Here is a 13,259-nt window from a genome sequence, read left to right as displayed (position 1 = left end):
GTGGTGGAAATTCAAGGAGATATTTCAGAATATTCAGAAAAGAAATATTCCGGTGAGAAAGACTCTCAAGGAACGACACACCATCCGTGGGTAACTAAGGAAATGAAAGATAGTCTCATATTGAAAGGAAAATTCCGCAAAGGTGAGCGTCAAGTCAGAAGATTGGACAGAATATAAAGAACAGAAAAGAACGGCTAAAAGATTAATAAGGAGAGAGAAGTTAGAGTAGGAGAGAAAGTTAACTAGAAATATAAAAACAGATTGTAAGAGTTTCTACAGGTATTTAATCAGTGAGCGTTGATTCTCTAGAGAGCAAGTCTGGAGACTGAATAATGGAAAGTAAGGAAATGGAAGATAATTGAACAGATGTCATGCATCTGTCTTCAAATAACAAATAGAAATAATATCCCAGCAATAATTGTCAATCAGGAGGTGAAAGAGAGGGAGGGACGCAAAACAATTATAATCACAAGGGAAAGCTTACACGGAAAATTATTGGAACTAAAAGCTGAGACGTCTCCACATCCTGATGTATTTCATCCTGGAGTCTTCAAGGAAATGGTTGCGGAGATGCATTGGTTTTAATTTTCCCAAATCCCTTAGATTCTGTAAAGGTCCCATTAGATTTGAAAATGACTAATGTGACTCTTCTAGTCGAGAAAGGCGGGAGACAGAAAGTAGGAAACTACAGGCCAGTTAGCTTAATGTCTGTCAAAGGGAAATTACTGGAATCTGTTATTAAGGAGATTATAACAAGACACTTCAAATCTCAGTGCGATCAGGCAGTGTCAGCATGGTTTCAAGAAAGGGACATCATGTTTGATTAATTTATTGGAGCTGTTTGAGGAAGTGACAAACAACATGAACAAAGGGGAACCTGTGGATGTACTTTACTTAGATTTACAAAAGGCATCTGACAAGGTGCCACACCAAAGACTACTATACAAAATAAGAGCTCATGGTTTAGGTGGTAACATATTCGCATGGATAGATGATTAGTTAGCTAACAGGTAATAGACAGTAACATAAATGGGTCATTTTAAGGTTGGCAAGATGTGACGATTGGAATGCCACAGGGAGCAGAGCCGGGCCCTCAACTATTTACAATTCCTATGACTTGGATGGAAGAGACTCAGTATGTGGTTGCCAAATTTGCTAATGACACAAAAATAGGTAGGAAGGCAAGTTGTGAAGAGGATATAAGGAGCCTACAAGAGTACATAGATAGGTTAGGCGAGTAGGGGAAAAAATTGGCAGATGGAATACATTGCGGAAAAATGTGAACTTATCTACTTTGGCAGGAAGAATAGAAAAGATTAGCATTTTTTTTTTAAATGGAGAGTTAATAACTCTGAGGCACAGAGGAATCTGGGTGCATGGCGCATGAATTATAAAAGGTTAATATGCAAGTCCAGCAAGTGATTAGGAAGGCAAATGGAATGTTGTTGCTTACTGCAAGGAGAATGGAATATAAAAGTAGGAATGTTTTGCTACAGCTGTTCAGGGCTTAAGTAAGACCACATCTGGAGTACTGTGTACAGTTAGTGTCTCCTTATTTAAGAAAGGATATAAATGCATTAGAAGCAGTTCACAGAAGGTTCACTTGACTGATACGTGGATCGAGTTGGGGCTATCTTCTGAGGAGAGGTTGGATAGGCGGGGCCTGCATCCATTGGTGTTTAGAAGAAAGAGGGGCGATCTTATTGAAACATAAAAGCTCCTGAGGGGACTTGACAGGGTGGATTCTGAAAGGCCGTTTCCCCTTGTGGGAGAAAATAGAACTAGGGGGGCACAGTTTAAAAATGAGAGGTCCCCCATTTAAGATGGTGAGAAGAATTTTTTCTCTCAAAGGGTCGTGAATCTTTGGGACTCTTCCCTAGAGGGAGGATATTTGAATACTTTTAATGCAGCGGTGTATAGATTCTTCACTAATAGTTGAGTCAAGGTTTATCAAAGGCAGCTGCAATATAGAACTGAGGCACACTCAGATCACCCATGATCTTGCGGAATGATGGGGCAAGCTCGAAGGCCCGAGTTGTCTTCTCCTGCTTCTAATTCATATGTTCATATAAATTAATTACAATTCAGTTACTTATACAGTGGATTGCACGATACATCAAGTAGTTTACAGTTCAGGGCAGAACTGTTTTTGTCAGTGTTTCCACAGCCTGGCCACGCCAAGAGAAGAATTAAAGGGGAAAAAAATGATTAGAAAGGAGATGACATGAGGAAAAGGGAAGTCAAGAGCGGTACGGTAGCACAGTGGTTAGCACTGTTGCTTCACAGCTCCAGAGTCCCAGGTTCGATTCCCGGCTTTGGTCACTGTCTGTGCGGAGTCTGCACGTTCTTCCCGTGTCTGCGTGGGTTTTCTCCAGGTGCTCCAGTTTCTTCCCACAGTCCAAAGATGTGCAGGTTACGTGGATTGGCCATGCTAAATTGCCCTTAGTGTCCAAAGAGGTTAGGTGGGGTTATGGGATAGGGTGGGGGGGTGGGTTTAAGTAGGGTGCTCTTTCCAAGGACTGGTGTGGACTCGATGGGCCGAATGGTCTCATTCTACACTGTAAATTCTATGATCTATAAGACATCAAGAAGAATACATATAGGGATTTGAGAAACCCGATGGGTGGTCATAGTGGTAGTTGTCTGCTTGGGAGCTAATAATTTTGGTAGGCCTGAGAAAAAAGAAATGCAAATACATGGGGAGCTGGAAAGAAAGCAAAACCTCAAGACTAATGTCTTTGGGATTAACTATGCCGTGTATAATGTTAGTCGTTGCAAGGCACTCCAGCAGCTGAAGGTGTTGTTGGAAGAGGTATAGTTACATAAGAACATAAGAACTAGAAGCAGGAGTAGGCCATCTGGCCCCTCGAGCCTGCTCCACTATTCAATGAGGTCATGGCTGATCTTTTGTGGACTCAGCTCCACTTTCCGGCCCGAACACCATAACCCTTAATCCCTTTATTCTTCAAAAAACTATCTATCTTTATCTTAAAAACATTTAATGAAGGAGCATCTACTGCTTCACTGGGCAAGGAATTCCATAGATTCACAACCCTTTGGGTGAAAAGGTTCCTCCTAAACACAGTCCTAAATCTACTTCCCCTTATTTTGAGGCTATGCCCCCTAGTTCTGCTTTCACCCGCCAGTGGAAACAACCTGCCCGCATCTATCCTATCTATTCCCTTCATAATTTTATATGTTTCGATAAGATCCCCCCTCATCCTTCTAAATTCCAACGAGTACAGTCCCAGTCTACTCAACCTCTCCTCGTAATCCAACCCCTTCAGCTCTGGGATTAACCTAGTGAATCTCCTCTGCACACCCTCCAGTGCTAGTACGTCCTTTCTCAAGTAAGGAGACCAAAACTGAACACAATACTCCAGGTGTAGCCTCACTAACAACTTATACAATTGCAGCATAACCTCACTAGTCTTAAACTTCATCCCTCTAGCAATGAAGGACAAAATTCCATTTGCCTTCTTAATCACCTGTTGCACCTGTAAACCAACTTTTTGCAACTCATGCACTAGCACACCCAGGTCTCTCTGCACAGCAGCATGTTTTAATATTTTATCATTTAAATAATAATCCCTTTTGCTGTTATTCCTACCAAAATGGATAACCTCACATTTGTCAACATTGTATTCCATCTGCCAGACCCTAGCCCATTCACTTAACCTATCCAAATCCCTCTGCAGACTTCCAGTATCCTCTGCACTTTTTGCTTTACCACTTTTCGTAGTGTCGTCTGCAAACTTGGACACATTGCCCTTGGTCCCCAACTCCAAATCATCTATGTAAATTGTGAACAGTTGTGGGGCCAACACTGATCCCTGAGGGACACCACTAGCTACTGATTGTGCATTGTGGATAGCACAAGTGCTTCACAGCTCCAGGGTACCAGGTTCGATTCCGGCTTGGATCACTGTCTGTGAGGAGTCTGCACATCCTCCCCGTGTGTGCGTGAGTTTCCTCCGGGTGCTCCGGTTTCCTCACACAGTCCAAAGATGTGCAGGTTAGGTGAATTGGCCATGATAAATTGCCCTTAGTGTCCAAAATTGCCCTTAGTGTTGGGTGGGGTTACTGGGTTATGGGGATAGGGTGGAGGTGTTGACCTTGGGTAGGGTGCTCTTTCCAAGAGCCGGTGCACTGTAAATTCTATGATAAAGAGAAACACCATTTAATCCCCACTCTTTGCTTTCTATTAATTAACCAATCCTCTATCCATGCAACTACTTTCCCCTTAATGCCATGCATCCTTATCTTATGCAGCAACCTTTTGTGTGGCACTTTGTCAAAGGCTTTCTGGAAATCCAGATATACCACATCCATTGGCTTCCCATTATCTACCGCACTGGTAATAGTTGAAATGATTTGGATTTTATTGGATACACTGGGCGAGGTCTTCCGGTTTCATGCCGATGGAATCTGTTGGTGCACCGACGGCAAACCCCTGTTGCAGGTTTCCCGGCAGCTTGGGGTGAAATCAATGGGAAATCCCATTGACAGGGGTGGGACCAGAAGATCTAATCGCAAGCCAGCAGCGAGCTGCTGCCTGCCATCAGGGAACACGTCACGGGGAGGCCCGAGAACCCTGCCCGGCTCCACAGACATTAGGTGCCGGCTTTAAAGGCGTCCCGATCTCAAATTAAAGTTAACGACACTCTCTCCTCCGCCCAGGGACATCGGGGACCCCGCCTCCCCCAATCAACGATCTCTGGCACCGGGGCCCTCACAATGGGTCTCCCTATAGGCCATGCCCCTTCAGACACTGCCCCTTCAGGCCCCACCCCTTGGCCATCTCCCTTACCACCCGGGGACTGCACTGGCCCATGAGCCCCCAGCGTGATTATCACATCCGGTTTTCGTTATTGGAGATCAGTAGTGATTCCCGCTGGCGTCACGTCACAGTGGGTAGGAACACCTGACATTCCCGGAAGATTTGGTGTTAAGCCGATTTTGAATATTGAACTGTATTAATATATGTTACAATTAAGTTCACGCTCTTGCTGGGCGTGAAACTGATTACGTTACTGGCAGAGGACGGGGAAGATCTCATTTTGTGCTCTCCCCATCGCAAATCCCATTATGGCCCTCTTGCGAGAGTTTCCGGCTATTACGGTCCAAGAAAATCATAGCCTCTAGCCTTTCTCTTCCCTTCCTGTATTTCTCTCGATCTTTGGGGTTGAACTTTTCTAACACATCCAGACAGAAGAGAGTAAACACTACCCACAAAACAATTTACAGCAAACACAATTTCTCACTTTGAAGAATTTTAGCACTTTGGCTCAGCAATTGCTCATCCGAGTTATTTATAGGTATTGAAACTTTCAAATTTATGACTCGCATTAATGGAGGAAAGTGATGAAGAATATGTATTAACTGAAATTGGTATGTCTCTTCCCAGCAGGGTCTTCCTGCTCCTGTCCGTGTCCTGTCTTGAGGAATGTGCACCTTGCAATAAATAGTGCTGTGCTGAGAAAGCCTTTGCCACTGGGTTGTTACAGGATAAAAACTTCAATTCTGGTGGTCATCAGCTCAAGTGGATTGGGAATTGGTTGAATGCCTGGAGACCAGTTACCAGTAATGTTTGCAGAGATCTCTGCTCAGACCTTTGTTCTTTTAATTCATGGCCTTGATGTGGTTACTGGTGGAATGAGCTATAAACATGTATTAGGACTACACTGGGTGGTTAACCAGTGCAAGTAAATCTCTCCAGTCTTTCCAAATGATGCTTAACCTGGGGACGTGTAGTGCTATATATAAATGGGCATATTTGATACTAAATACAAAGGCATCTACAGGGAATAGAATTGAAGTCAATGTTGAAAGAAAGATCTGAGTGCTTTGGTGAATTAATTTCTAAAGGTTCAACTTCCGGTTGCGGCTATGCCCAGGTAGGTCGCACGTTCGGCAGCTCCCGCCGGGAACTGACTTTTGGGCTCTCTAAAGGGGCCCCAACGGCAATTGTTCGACGGCTTCCAATGTGGGAAGGTGACAGCAAGGTCCCCCCGACATTATATGGATTGGACCAGGAGTGGAGCGGTGAAAAAGTGATTTTGGAGCAGCGGAAAGTGAGAGGGAGAAAAAACAAGATGGCGGCGGGTGGAGACCAAGCAGCATGGGCGCAGTGGTCGCAGGAGCAGCAGGGGTTTCTTAAACGCTGCTTTGAGGAGCTGAAAACCGAAATGCTGGCTCCGATGAAGGCGGCGATTGAGAAGCTAGTGGAGACCCAGAAGGCCCAAGGGGCGGCAATCTGGGAGGTGCGGCAAAAAGCCTCGGAGAACGAGGACGAGATCTTGGGCCTGGCGGTGAAGATGGAGGCACACGAGGCGCTGCACAAGAGGTGGGTGGAAAGATTTGAGGACCTGGAGAATAGGTCGAGGAGATCCTCGGATTCTGGATCTGCCCGAAGGAGAGGAGGGGCCCAATGCTGGGGCACATGTGAGCACGATGCTCAATTCGCTGATGGGCGCGGGAGCCTTCCCGAGGCCTCTGGAGCTAGATGGGGCTCACCGGGTCCTAGCAAGGAGACCCAAGGCCAACAAGCCGCCAAGGGCGGTAGTGGTGAGGTTTCACCGCTTTATGGACAGAGAGTGTGTCCTGAGATGGGCCAAGAAAGAGCGGAGCAGCAGGTGGGAGAACACGGATATCCGAATCTACCAGGACTGGAGTGCGGACGTGGCTAAGAAGAGAGCTGGTTTTAATCGGACTAAGGCGGTGCTCCATCGGAAGGGGGTGAAGTTCGATATGCTGCAGCCAGCGCGATTGTGGGTCACGTTCCAGGATCGGCACCACTATTTCGAAACGCCTGATGAGGCATGGAGCTTTATACGGACTGAAAAGTTGGACTCAAACTGAGGGTCTGTTGTGGGGGGATGTTTACTGTGTATATGGTGTTTATTACGTTTAGGGAATGTTCCTCTGGTTTGGGTGCTGGATGGGGATGGGTGAAGGGATTTGATGGGGAGACTGCGGGAGAGTGTGGGCGTCAGTGTTGGAGGGGCAGACCCCCACGAAGGAAGAGGGGGAGTGGAGGCCCAGGGATGGGGAATTGGGGTAAGGCCGCAAAAGGAGCTGCACCAGAGGGGGCGGGGCCGGCTCAGGAAAGCGCGGGCTTTTTCCCGCGCTGGGGAAGGACAGGGGGTGGGGGCCGGGGGGGGATGGGCGGTGCTGGAGAGGAGCGCACACTGACTGCCAGGGAGGGGGAGAGGGGATTCTCACACTGGAGGGGGTCGATGGAATGGCGGGAGAGGCCGGGGTCAGCAGGAGTCAGCTGACTTACAGGAGTGTTATGGGGGAGCAAAAGGGCTAGATGTGGATCTAGCAGGGGGAGGGGGGGTATAGGGCTGCTGCTGCATTGGCCAAAGGGGAGCTGGAAGTAGGCGAGGTAGTCGGGGTGGGGGTCCGCCGTCTGGGGGGCGGGAGGGTGCGGGAGGCGCGGGCTGGCCTAGAAAATGAGATGGCTAGTCGGGGGGGGGGGGGGGGGGGGGGGGGAGCAGCCCCCCAATCCGGCTGATACCTTGGAATGTGAGGGGCCTGAATGGGCCGGTCAAGAGGCCCCGGGTGTTCGCGCACTTAAAGGGACTGAAGGCGGACGTGGTTATGCTCCAGGAGACACATTTGAAGGTGGCAGATCAGGTTAGGCTGAGAAAGGGATGGGTAGGACAGGTATTCCATTCGGGGCTGGATGCGAAGAACAGAGGGGTTGCAATACTGGTGGGGAAGCGGGTGTCGTTTGAGGCAATGAATATTGTAGTGGATAATGGAGGTCGATATGTGATGGTGAGCGGTAGGTTGCAGGGGGTGCGGGTGGTACTGGTGAACGTATATGCCCCGAACTGGGATGATGCCGGATTTATGAAACACATGCTGGGTCGGATTCCGGACCTGGAGGTAGGAAGCTTGATAATGGGGGGGGGGGATTTCAACACAGTGCTGGACCCAGCACTGGACCGCTCTAGGTCCAGGACGGGTAGGAGGTCGGCTGCGGCCAAGGTGCTTAGGGGGTTTATGGACCAGATGGGGGGAGTGGATCCATGGAGGTTTGTCAGGCCCCAGGCCAGGGAATTTTCATTCTTTTCCCACGTCCATAGAGCCTACTCCTGGATAGATTTTTTTGTTTTGAGTAGGGCGCTAATCCCGAAAGTGGAGGGAACGGAGTATTCGGCCATAGCCATCTCGGACCACGCCCCGCACTGGGTGGAGCTGGAGTTGGGAGAGGAGAGGGACCAGCGCCCGCTGTGGCGTCTAGATGTGGGATTATTGGCGGATGAGGAGGTGTGTGGGCGGGTGGGGGGGTGTATTGAAAGATATTTGGAGGCCAATGACAACGGGGAGGTGCAGGTGGGGGTAGTCTGGGAGGCGCTGAAGGCAGTGGTCAGGGGAGAGTTAATCTCCATCAGGGCCCACAGGGAGAAGAGAGAGAGCAGGGAGAGGGAGTGGTTGGTGGGGGAAATCTTAAGGGTGGACAGCAGATATGTAGAGGCCCCCGAGGAGGGACTACTCAGGGAGCGGCGGAACCTCCAGACGGAGTTCGACCTGTTGACCACAGAGAAAGCAGAGGCACAGTGGAGGAAAGCGCAGGGGGCGACGTATGAGTATGGGGAGAAGGCGCGTCGGATGCTGGCACACCAGCTTCGTAAGAGGGAGGCAGCGAGGGAGATAGGTGGAGTTAAGGATAGCGGGGGGAATACGGTGCGGAGTGCGGTGAGAATAAACAAGGTATTTAGGGACTTCTATGGGGATCTGTACAGATCTGAGCCCCCAGCGGGGGAAGAGGGGATGGGACGATTTTTGGATCAGCTGAGGTTCCCGAGGGTGGAGGAGCAGGAGGTGGCTGGTTTAGGGGCACCAATTAGGCTGGAGGAGCTGGTTAAAGGATTGGGGAGCATGCAGGCGGGGAAGGCCCCGGGGCCAGATGGGTTCCCTTTCAAGTTTTACAGGAAATACGTGGACCTGCTAGGCCCGTTGCTAGTGAGGACTTTCAATAAGGGAAGGGAGAGGGGGACCTTGCCCCTGACAATGTCCGGGGCGCTGATCTCTCTGATCCTGAAGCGGGACAAGGACCCACTGCAGTGTGGGTCGTATAGACCAATCTCGCTCCTCAATGTGGATGCTAAGTTGCTGGCAAAAGTGCTGGCCACAAGAATTGAGGACTGTGTCCTGGGGTGATTCATGAGGACCAGACGGGATTTGTAAAGGGCAGGCAGTTAAACACTAATGTGCGGAGGCTCCTCAATGTGATTATGATGCCCTCGGTGGAGGGGAGAAGCGGAGGTAGTGGCAGCTATGGACACGGAGAAGGCCTTCGACCGGGTGGAGTGGGAGTATCTTTGGGAAGTGCTGCGGAGGTTTGGGTTCAGGGAGGGGTTCATCAGCTGGGCCAGGCTGCTATATAGAGCCCCGGTGGCGAGTGTGGCTGCGAATCGGCGGAGGTCGGAGTACTTTCGGCTGTACCAAGGGACGAGGCAGGGGTGCCCCCTGTCCCCCTTGCTGTTTGCATTGGCAATTGAGCTCTGGCCATGGCGCTAAGGGAGTCCAGGAAATGGAGGGAGTTGGTCCGAGGGGGAGAGGAACATCGGGTGTCGCTGTATGCGGACGACCTGTTGCTGTATGTGACAGATCCAGTGGAAGGGATGGCGGAGGTCATGCGGATCCTAAGGGAGTTTGGGGACTTTGCGGGGTATAAGCTCAATGTAGGGAAAAGTGAGCTCTTTGTGGTGCATCCAGGGGACCAGGGAAAGGGGATAGACGACCTGCCGTTGAAGAGGGCGGAAAGGAGCTTTCGGTACTTAGGGATCCAGGTGGCTGGGAGTTGGGGGGCCCTGCACAAACTCAATTTGACGCGGTTGGTGGAGCAGATGGAGGAGGATTTCAAAAGAAGGGATGTGCTGCCACTCTCGCTAGCGGGCAGGGTGCAGTCCGTTAAAATGATGGTCCTCCCGAGGTTTCTCTTTGTGTTCCAGTGCCTTCTCATTATGATTCCCAAGGCCTTTTTCAAACGAGTAGGTCGGAGTATCATGGGTTTCGTGTGGGCAAATAAGACCCCGAGGGTAAAGAGGTGTTTCTGGAGCGGGGTAGGGACAGGGGGGGTCTGGCTCTGCCGAATTTGTGCGGCTATTATTGGGCAGCCAATGTGGCGATGATTCGTAAGTGGGTAATAGAGGGAGAGGGGGCGGCGTGGAAGAGGTTGGAGATGGCGTCCTGTGTGGGCACGAGCCTGAGGGCGCTGGCGACGGCACCGCTGCCGCTCTCGCTGACAAGGTACACCACGAGTCCGGTGGTGCGGCGACGTTGAAGATCTGGGGGCAGTGGAGGTGACACAGGGGCGAGGTGGGAGCCTCGGTTTGGTCCCCGATTCGGGAGAACCATCGGTTCGTCCCGGGAAGGATGGATGGGGGATTTCAGAGCTGGCATCGGGCAGGGATTAGAAGAATGGGGGTCCTGTTTATAAATGGGATGTTTGTGAGCCTGGGGGCGCTGGAGGAGAAGTTTGGGTTACCCCCGGGAAACGCTTTCAGGTACATGCAAGTGAGGGCGTTTGTGAGACGGCAGGTGAGGGAATTCCCGCTGCTCCCGGCACAGGGGACCCAGGACAGGGTGATTTCGGGTGTATGGGTTGCAGAGGGCAGGGTCTCGGCGATCTACCAGGAGCTGAAAGAAGAGGAGGAGACCGCGGTGGAGGAGTTAAAGGGCAAGTGGGAGGAGGAGCTTGGGGAGGAGATAGATGAGGGTCTGTGGGCTGATGCCCTGAGTAGGGTTAATTCTTCCTCCTCTTGCGCCAGGCTCAGCCTAATACAATTCAAGGTTATTCACAGAGTGCATATGATAGGGGCGAGGTTGAGTAGGTTCTTTGGGGTGGAGGATAGATGTGGGAGGGTGCTCGGGAAGCCCGGCGAATCACATCCACATGTTCTGGTCGTGCCCGGCGCTGGATGGATTTTGGAGGGGTTTCGCGAGGACTATGTCCAAGGTGGTGAAAGTCCAGGTCAGGCCGACTTGGGGGTTGGCACTATTTGGGGTAACGGACGAGCCGGGAGTGCAGGAGGCGAGCGAGGCCGGTATCCTGGCCTTTGCGTCCCTGGTAGCCGGCGGAGGATCTTGCTATTATGGAAGGACGCGAGGCCCCCCAGTGTGGAAGCCTGGATAAATGACATGGCAGGGTTCATTAAGCTGGAGAGGATAAAGTTTGCCTTATGAGGGTCTGTGCAGGGGTTCTTCAGGCAGTGGCAACCGTTCCTATCTCGCAGAGCGTTAGGAGGAGGTCAGCAGCAGCAGCAACCCAAGGGTGGGGGGGGGGAGGGTGGAGTTTCTTTCAGGGGGGGAAATTCGGGTGGGTGGGGGGGGGCTTCCCTACGGGTACCTTTGAATGCCATATGTGGGGGTTACTGTATATGGGGAAACCCAATGTAAAAGTTTTGTATAATTCTGTTTGTGTTTCTTTCGTTTTTGTAAAGGTTGTTCAAAATTTTGTTGAAAATTTGAATAAACATAATTTTTTTTAAAAAAATTCTAAAGGTTTAAGACCAATGTTGTGAAGCTATTGCTAAAGCAACAAGGCTCCTTGTTTAATTCGCAGGACAATTCACGACAAAACAAAACACGTTGTCCTGATACAAGACCCAGGTGAAGACTCATTTAAATACTGTGTCCAGAATCGATCTGCTAGCATGCTGGGTGATAGTGTGGCTTTGGTAAGGGTACAGAGAGGGGGTCACAATATTGATTTCCAGCATAAGACACTTTAACTACCCAGAAAGGCTAAAAAAGTCCGGTCTGTATGCTTTAGACAAATAGATTCAGGGTGATTTGCTTGTGGTTTTTAAAACAATGAAGCGTACAGGATTGTGCGTACATGGACCAATTATTTCTATTGATTAGGTTAAGGAAGTCCAAGGGTCGCATTTCAAAATTATATAGGGGTAGAATTCAGTTATCTAGTTCTTCTTTTCCCAGGGAATAGTGCATCTGTGGAATAGGTTGCAGGCTTATGTGGTGAACATTAGTTGTATTCCTTCAAGAGAGAGTTGGACCAGTTTCTGACTGAGGAAGATATCACCTCATATACAAGAGTCAGGTACACTGTAATATAAAACAGGATAATATGATCGCACGGACTAGTTTAGGTCACCTTAAAGAATCAGGGAGGAATTTCATTTCATTTCATTAGCATGTTTTTCTTCCCAGATTGCCCTGTGTCTTTAATCTGCTTTTTTAAGAAACCATAGAAATGTTACAGCACAGAAGGAGGCCATTCGGCTCATCTTGTGCATGCTAGCCCAAGGACACCCAGGTGCCCTTTATAACCCACCTTCCTGCACCCGGTCCATAGGCCTGTAGCTTAGACACTGAAGTGCAAATCCAGGTATTTTTCAAAAGAGTTTCGGATCTCTGCCTCCACCACAAACTCGGGCAGCGAATTCCAGACTCCCACCATCCTCTGCGTAAAAAGGTTCTTCCTCTTGCCCCCTCTACACCTTCTGCCACCTAACTTGAATCTTTGCCCCCTAATTCTAGAATTCTCCACCAAGAGAGACAATTTTATTCTGTCCACTCTATCTCTTCCCCTCATCATTTTGTACACCTCAATTAACTCACCCCTCAGCATTCTTTGCTCAAGGAAAATAACCCCAACCTATCCAATCTCTCCTTGTAGTTACACTTTTCTAGCCCTAACAACATTCTTGTAAATCTCTTCTGCTCTCTCTCCAGAGCAATTACGTCCTTCCTGTAATGTGGTGACCAGATTGCACACAGTACTCCAGTTGTGACCTCACGGGTGTTTTTTACAATTCAACATTATATCCTTACTTTTATATTCTATACCTCTGCCAATGAAGAAGAGCATTCCAAATGAGTTTACAACCATGTCTACTTGAACTGCTGCCTTTAGGGATCTATGTACTTGTACGCCAAGATCTCTCACTTCATTTACCCCTCTTAGTATATTCCCATTTATTGTACGAAGTCTTACAACACCAGGTTAAAGTCCAACAGGTTTGTTTCGATGTCACTAGCTTTCGGAGCGCTGCTCCTTCCTCAGGTGAATGCAGAGGTCTGTTCCAGAAACACATATATAGACAAATTCAAAGATGCCAAACAATGCTTGGAATGCGAGCATTAGCAGGTGATTAAATCTTTACAGATCCAGAGATGGGGTAACCCCAGGTTAAAGAGGTGTAAATTGTATCAAGCCAGGACAGTTGGTAGGATTTTGCAGGCCAGATGGTGGGGGATGAATGTAATGCGGCATGAAT

The 13,259-nt window shown here is 49.3% G+C and overlaps 1 protein-coding gene across 2 annotated transcripts in view; it reads left to right on the top strand.

Annotated features, from left to right (window-relative positions):
* The window catches only part of slc1a6 (solute carrier family 1 member 6), a 268,210-nt gene that overhangs the window by 46,013 nt on the left and 208,938 nt on the right, over positions 1–13,259 (top strand). Inside the window, exon 2 of one of the 2 annotated variants that reach the window (XM_072482586.1) lies at positions 11,521–11,628. The exons of the other annotated variant lie outside the window; for it this stretch is intronic. The gene's annotated coding sequence lies outside the window, so the exon portion shown is untranslated. The remainder of the gene's footprint in view (positions 1–11,520; positions 11,629–13,259) is intronic. 2 annotated transcript variants of the gene reach the window in all.

Source organism: Scyliorhinus torazame, chromosome 18, assembly GCF_047496885.1.
Source record: "Scyliorhinus torazame isolate Kashiwa2021f chromosome 18, sScyTor2.1, whole genome shotgun sequence".
NCBI classification, from domain to species: domain Eukaryota; kingdom Metazoa; phylum Chordata; class Chondrichthyes; order Carcharhiniformes; family Scyliorhinidae; genus Scyliorhinus; species Scyliorhinus torazame.
The sequence above is the reverse complement of the archived record's forward strand: the minus strand, read 5'-3'. Positions and strand labels throughout refer to the sequence as shown.